The sequence below is a fragment of the Schistocerca piceifrons genome, unplaced genomic scaffold (assembly GCF_021461385.2).
Source record: "Schistocerca piceifrons isolate TAMUIC-IGC-003096 unplaced genomic scaffold, iqSchPice1.1 HiC_scaffold_907, whole genome shotgun sequence".
In the NCBI taxonomy this organism is placed as follows: Eukaryota; Metazoa; Arthropoda; class Insecta; order Orthoptera; family Acrididae; genus Schistocerca; species Schistocerca piceifrons.
The window spans coordinates 1161518-1169088 of NW_025729176.1; positions in this window are offsets into that span (position 1 = coordinate 1161518).

Genomic DNA, 7571 nt, shown 5'->3' on the forward strand with positions numbered 1-7571 from the left:
CTCACACAAATACACATTTTTTATATACTGTGGCCAGTCTGCCGGAAGCGATATGCCACTAGTTGTGTATCTTAAGAGAATCGTCGTTACTCTTTCCAGGTATTTCTTAACTTTGTAGATGTCATTCTACTGGTGACGAGGCATTGGCTACCTTAAGAGAGTCATAGTGATTCTTGCCAGTTGCTCACCCAAATACACATTTCTTAGATAGTGTGGGCAGTCTGCCCAAACCGATATGCCACTAGTAGTTTATCTGTAGAGATATAACGTTCCTCCTGCCAGGGGTTTCTTGACATTGAAGATGTTATACTACTGGTTACGAGGCGTTGTCTACCGTAAGAGAGGATTAGTAACTCCTGCCATTTGCTCACACACATTCACACTTCTTTCATCCTGTGGGCAATCTGCCAGATGCGATATGTCACTTGTTGCGAATCTTAACAGATTCATCGTTGCTCTTGCCAGGGTTTCTTCGAGTTTGTTGATACGATTCTCCTGGTGACGAGGCATTGGTTACCTTACGAGTGTCATAATGATTCCTGCAAGTTGCTCACCCAAATAAACATTATTTAGATAGTGTGGCCAGTCTACCGCAAGCGATACGCCACTAGTTGTGTATCTTAAGAGAAACCTCGTTACACTTGCCAGGGGTTTCTTGACTTTCAAGATGTGATTCTGCTGGTGACGAACCATTGGCTACCTTAAGAGATTCATAGTGATTCCTGCCAGTTGCTCACCAACGACACATTTTTTACGTACTGTTGCCAGTCTGCCCAAATCGATACGCCACTCTTTGTGTATCTTAAGAGAAACATCATTACTCTTGCCAGGGATTTCTTGACTTTGGAGATGTAATTCAACTGGTGACGAGGCGTTGTCTACCTTAAGAGACTCATAGTGATTCCAGCCAGTTGCTTACTCAAATACACACTTTTTAGATACTGTGGCCCAGTTTGCCCAAAGCGCTATGCCACTATTCATTTATCATAAGACAAACATCGTTATTGCTGCAAGGAGTTTCTTGCAGTTGCTGATGTGATTCTACTCATTACGAAGGATTGGCTTCCTTAAGACAGTCATAGTGATTCCTGCTAGTTGCTCACCGAAATACACATTTTTTAGACACTGTGGCCAGTCTGCCTGATGCGATACGCCACTAGTTGAATACCTTAAGAGATACATCGTTACTCTTGCCAGGGTTTTCTTGAAGTTGCTGATGTGATTCTCGCTGGTGACGAGGCATTGGCTACCTTAAGAGAGTCATGGTGATTCCTGCTAGTTGCTCACCCAAATACACATTTTCTAGATACAGTGGCCCGTCTGCCTGAAGCGATACGCCACCTGTTGTGTATGTTAAAAGATTTATCGTTCCTCTTACCAGGGGTTTCTTGACTTTGAAGATGTGTTTGTACTGGTGACAAGGCATTGGCTACCTGAAGAGAGTAATAGTGATTCCTGCCGGTTGCTCACACTAATACACATTTCTTAGATACTGCGGCCAGTCTGCCCTAAGTGATACGCCACTAGTTGTGTATCTTAAGTGAAATATCGTTACTCTTGCCAGGGGTTTCTTGACTTTGAAGATATGATTCTACTGGTGACGGGGCATTGGCTATCTTAAGAGAGTCATAGTGATTCCTGCCAGTTGCTCACCCAAATACCCATTTTTTACATACTGTGGCCAGTCTGCCTGAAACGAAACGCCACTATTTGTGTATCTTAAAAGAAACATCGATACTCTTACCAGGGGTGTCTTGACTTTGAAGATGTGATACTACTGGCGACGAGGCGTTGTCTACCTTAAGGGAGGAATAGTTACTCCTGCCATTTGCGCACACAGATTCACACTACTTTCTTCCTGTGTGCAATCTGCCAGATGCGGTATGTCACTAATTGTGTTTCCTAACAGGGTCATCATCGCTCTGGCCAGGGTTTCTTCGAGTTTGGCGACATGAATCTCCTGGTGACGAGGCATTGGCTACCTTAAGAGAGTCATATTGATTACAGCCAGTTGCTCACCCAAATACACGTTTTTTTAGATACTGTGGCCAGTCTGCCTGAAGCGATACGCCACTACTCGTTTATCTTTAGAGAAACATCGTTACTCTTGCCTGGGGTTTCTTGACTTTGAAAATGTGATTCAACTGGTGACGAAGCTTTGGCTACCTTAAGAGAGTCATAGTGATTCCTGCCAGTTGCTCACCCAAATACACATTTTTTGGATACTGTGGCCCATCTGCTGACAGCGGTATACCACTAGTTCTTACTCCTAAGACAAACATCGTTATTCCTGCCAGGGTTTCTTGCAGTTGCTGATGTGATTGTCGTGTTGACGAAGCATTGGCTTCGTTCAGAGAGACATAGTGATTCCTGGTAGTTTCTCACCCAGATACACATTTTGTAAATACAGTGGCCAATCTGTCTGAAGCGATACGCCACTAGTTGTGTATCTTAAGAGAATTATCGTTACACTTGCCAGGGGTCTCGTGACTTTGAAATGCGATTCTACTGGTAACGGGGCATTGGCTACCTTAAGAGAGGAATAGTTACTCCTGCCATTTGCTCACACAAATTGACACCAATTTCTGTTTGTGGCCGATCTGCGAGGTGCAACATGTCACTAGTTGTGTATCCTAAGAGAGTCATTGGTCCTCCAGCCAGCGTTTCTTCGAGTTCGCTGATACGATACTCCTGGTGACGTGGCATTGGTTACCTTAACAGAATCATAGTGATTCCTGCAAGTTGCTCACACAAATACACATTTTTTATATACTGTGGCCAGTCTGCCGGAAGCGATATGCCACTAGTTGTGTATCTTAAGAGAATCGTCGTTACTCTTTCCAGGTATTTCTTAACTTTGTAGATGTCATTCTACTGGTGACGAGGCATTGGCTACCTTAAGAGAGTCATAGTGATTCTTGCCAGTTGCTCACCCAAATACACATTTCTTAGATAGTGTGGGCAGTCTGCCCAAACCGATATGCCACTAGTAGTTTATCTGTAGAGATATAACGTTCCTCCTGCCAGGGGTTTCTTGACATTGAAGATGTTATACTACTGGTTACGAGGCGTTGTCTACCGTAAGAGAGGATTAGTAACTCCTGCCATTTGCTCACACACATTCACACTTCTTTCATCCTGTGGGCAATCTGCCAGATGCGATATGTCACTTGTTGCGAATCTTAACAGATTCATCGTTGCTCTTGCCAGGGTTTCTTCGAGTTTGTTGATACGTTTCTCCTGGTGACGAGGCATTGGTTACCTTACGAGTGTCATAATGATTCCTGCTAGTTGCTCACCCAAATAAACATTATTTAGATAGTGTGGCCAGTCTACCGCAAGCGATACGCCACTAGTTGTGTATCTTAAGAGAAACCTCGTTACACTTGCCAGGGGTTTCTTGACTTTCAAGATGTGATTCTGCTGGTGACGAACCATTGGCTACCTTAAGAGATTCATAGTGATTCCTGCCAGTTGCTCACCAACGACGCATTTTTTACGTACTGTTGCCAGTCTGCCCAAATCGATACGCCACTCTTTGTGTATCTTAAGAGAAACATCATTACTCTTGCCAGGGATTTCTTGACTTTGGAGATGTAATTCAACTGGTGACGAGGCGTTGTCTACCTTAAGAGACTCATAGTGATTCCAGCCAGTTGCTTACTCAAATACACACTTTTTAGATACTGTGGCCAGTTTGCCCAAAGCGCTATGCCACTATTCATTTATCATAAGACAAACATCGTTATTGCTGCAAGGAGTTTCTTGCAGTTGCTGATGTGATTCTACTCGTTACGAAGGATTGGCTTCCTTAAGACAGTCATAGTGATTCCTGCTAGTTGCTCACCGAAATACACATTTTTTAGACACTGTGGCCAGTCTGCCTGATGCGATACGCCACTAGTTGAATACCTTAAGAGATACATCGTTACTCTTGCCAGGGTTTTCTTGAAGTTGCTGATGTGATTCTCGCTGGTGACGAGGCATTGGCTACCTTAAGAGAGTCATGGTGATTCCTGCTAGTTGCTCACCCAAATACACATTTTCTAGATACAGTGGCCCGTCTGCCTGAAGCGATACGCCACCTGTTGTGTATGTTAAAAGATTTATTGTTCCTCTTACCAGGGGTTTCTTGACTTTGAAGATGTGTTTGTACTGGTGACAAGGCATTGGCTACCTGAAGAGAGTAATAGTGATTCCTGCCGGTTGCTCACACTAATACACATTTCTTAGATACTGCGGCCAGTCTGCCCTAAGTGATACGCCACTAGTTGTGTATCTTAAGTGAAATATCGTTACTCTTGCCAGGGGTTTCTTGACTTTGAAGATATGATTCTACTGGTGACGGGGCATTGGCTATCTTAAGAGAGTCATAGTGATTCCTGCCAGTTGCTCACCCAAATACCCATTTTTTACATACTGTGGCCAGTCTGCCTGAAACGATACGCCACTATTTGTGTATCTTAAAAGAAACATCGATACTCTTACCAGGGGTGTCTTGACTTTGAAGATGTGATACTACTGGCGACGAGGCGTTGTCTATAAAGCCGTCTTTATTCACAAATACAGTGAATAACACAAGGTAATAACACACTCTTAAACTATTGCGCCATGCTCCCCGAGAGGAGCTCACAAGGGCGCCGGTTACCGATGTTGTGTAACCGCTTTTACCTTAATATTAAACACAGTATAAACAATTAAACATACAAGAAATGAATAAAGAACGGAATTGCTCCCGATATTGAAGCCCCGGGAGTCGGGGCAAACTAACCTAAATCTAACCAACTAACTAGCCTACGCCCTCCCTGTACTTCGGCCTGTTCGACGTCATATTTTCGAACAGGCCGAAGATCCATGTCGTTCCACAGAGCACCCGCGTGCTGATGGTGCTTAACTCCCGCCTGCGGAAGCCAAGTTGTAGGAGCTGGCGGGCTGATGTAGGTGCCCAAGTCCCCCTCCAGTTCAGGGTCACTGTTCTAAACTGTATGCTGCTGGCTGCAGGTCGGAGAGCGCCGACGGCTTGCCGCACCGACGGGACGTCGTATTTCGCCGCCTTCTGCCGGTGACACCAGTCGGTGTCAAGATGGTCGCCGACGATTTGTGCGTCGATGACATGCCAACGCGACACATCTTCTCCCTGTCTCGGCCGCGACTCCTGCGCGCCTTGGATGGTATAGCGTTAATGCGCGTGCGGATGCACGCGACGTAGTCACGGCCAGACAGGAAGCGACTGGTGTCCTCGACCCAGCTATGTTGGCCTGATGTCCTGGCCGACGACGAGAGAGCTGCCCCGTCGAAGGAAATATGCAGGCGCGCCGCCCACATCTCACCAACTTTTGCAGCCGTTGGCAGCAGATGGCCCTCCCACGTGAGGTGTCGTTCAAGCGCCGCCACTTCGTGTCGTGCCTCCCCCAGGTCTGCGTCGGTGGTGGTGGTCTCGAGCTGCAACAGGGTGAGGAGCCTGCCCCGCCTCAGGGTTGGCCCTATCCAGCGGGCTGATGGAATCCCAAGGCCCCCATGGGCAATTGGAGCGTGAAAGTAGCCCAAGGGGGTGTCGGCTGGGAGGCGGAACCATCTCCTCACGGCGGCTCGAACACAATTGTCCATGGCCTTGAGCGCACCGATGCGGGTGCGACTCAGTGCTAGGCCATGATACAGGCCCGGGAGAAGGACCTCACGAAGTGCAAAGAGCCGCTGCTGCGGCTTCAGCGGCGCCCGCGTGATGATCGACAGCTGCTCCTCGATGTGGTGCCTCGGATGGAAGAGACACCGCCCAGAGGAGGAGAACTGCAGTCCCAGGTAGCGGAAGGTCTCACCCACTCCCAACGCCGGCATGGTGGTTTCGCCGGCCGTGAAGGTGACGCTCGCATCCACTTTCACTTTCTTCTCGCGGCCGGACGCCACGAGTGCGAGGGTGAGACACTTCCGCGGGTTAACACGCAGCCCCAGCTGGTCGAGGGCTGCTACTGCTGCGTTGATAAGGGACTGCAGGCCCCCCCTCGTGGAGGCGAAGAGCAGGATGTCATCCGCGAAGGCCGCCGCGTTCGTCTGGCGGCCCAATACCTTGACACCTACGTGTGAGGGCAGCTGATCTAGAACATAATCAACAGCGAAATTGAACAGGAGAGGGGACAGAGGATCTCCTTGCCGAACACCTCTTGCTGGCCGCACGGCCGGGGACTCGTCGCCACCCCCCGCAATTACCGTCGTGCTGTCCGCATAGCAGCCCTCGACGTAGTCAATGAATTCGTCCGGCAGACCATGGGCTTTAAGCACAGGACGCAAAGCCGCATGGTCCAACGAATCGAACGCCTTGGACACATCGAGAGATGCCATGAACACAGAACGACAGCGGCGGACGGCGCCGACGAGTATCCGGTCGAGGAGGAAAGTGTTCTCCAGCATCCCATCCCTTGGGATGAAAGCCCGCTGACGTTCGTCCACAGCACACATCTGCATCAGGCGAGTCGCCAGAACCTTATGGAAGGTTCGGGCTAGCACCGAGCAGACGGTGATGGGCCGAAAGTCAGCGGGGGATGCTGGGGCGGCTGTCTTAGGCAGCAAAGAAGTCCTGGCTCGGAGGAGGGAAGGGGGGAGCTTGCGGGTAAGCAGGAAAAGGTTTAGGAGTTTGGTGGTGACCTCCGCTGGAAGGCGGCGCAGCTGCACCGGCGAGAGGCCGTCAGGGCCGGCAACGGAGCCTCTGGGCGGCAAGGCGGCCGCAACCTCTTCTGCAGTGATCGGCCTCCATAGGCGCTCGAAGTCAACAGACTCCGAGCGCGGGAGAAGCCGGTCGGGAATGGAGCCAGCGTTGGAAGGTGGCTCTGTCGTGAAGAGGCTGCGCCAGAAGTCCACCAGCCCAGGGATGGTCGACGGCGGCTGGAGCAGGGTGCCATCCAGGAGGCCACGCACGCAACGCGCGCGATTCTTCCTGAAGGCATCCTGACATCTGGCGTATTCCCACCGGCGGCGCTTCCGCTTGGAGAGCGGAGGGCCACCACCAGACCGCTGCTTGGATGGCGGGCGCAACGTCTTCCTCTTCCTTGCTCCTGCTTCCTCAGAGCCGACAGCACGGAGGGCCTCAGGCAGGAGGAATAGTTACTCCTGCCATTTGCGCACACAGATTCACACTACTTTCTTCCTGTGTGCAATCTGCCAGATGCGGTATGTCACTAATTGTGTTTCCTAACAGGGTCATCATCGCTCTGGCCAGGGTTTCTTCGAGTTTGGCGACATGAATCTCCTGGTGACGAGGCATTGGCTACCTTAAGAGAGTCATATTGATTACAGCCAGTTGCTCACCCAAATACACGTTTTTTTAGATACTGTGGCCAGTCTGCCTGAAGCGATACGCCACTACTCGTTTATCTTTAGAGAAACATCGTTACTCTTGCCTGGGGTTTCTTGACTTTGAAAATGTGATTCAACTGGTGACGAAGCTTTGGCTACCTTAAGAGAGTCATAGTGATTCCTGCCAGTTGCTCACCCAAATACACATTTTTTGGATACTGTGGCCCATCTGCTGACAGCGGTATACCACTAGTTCTTACTCCTAAGACAAACATCGTTATTCC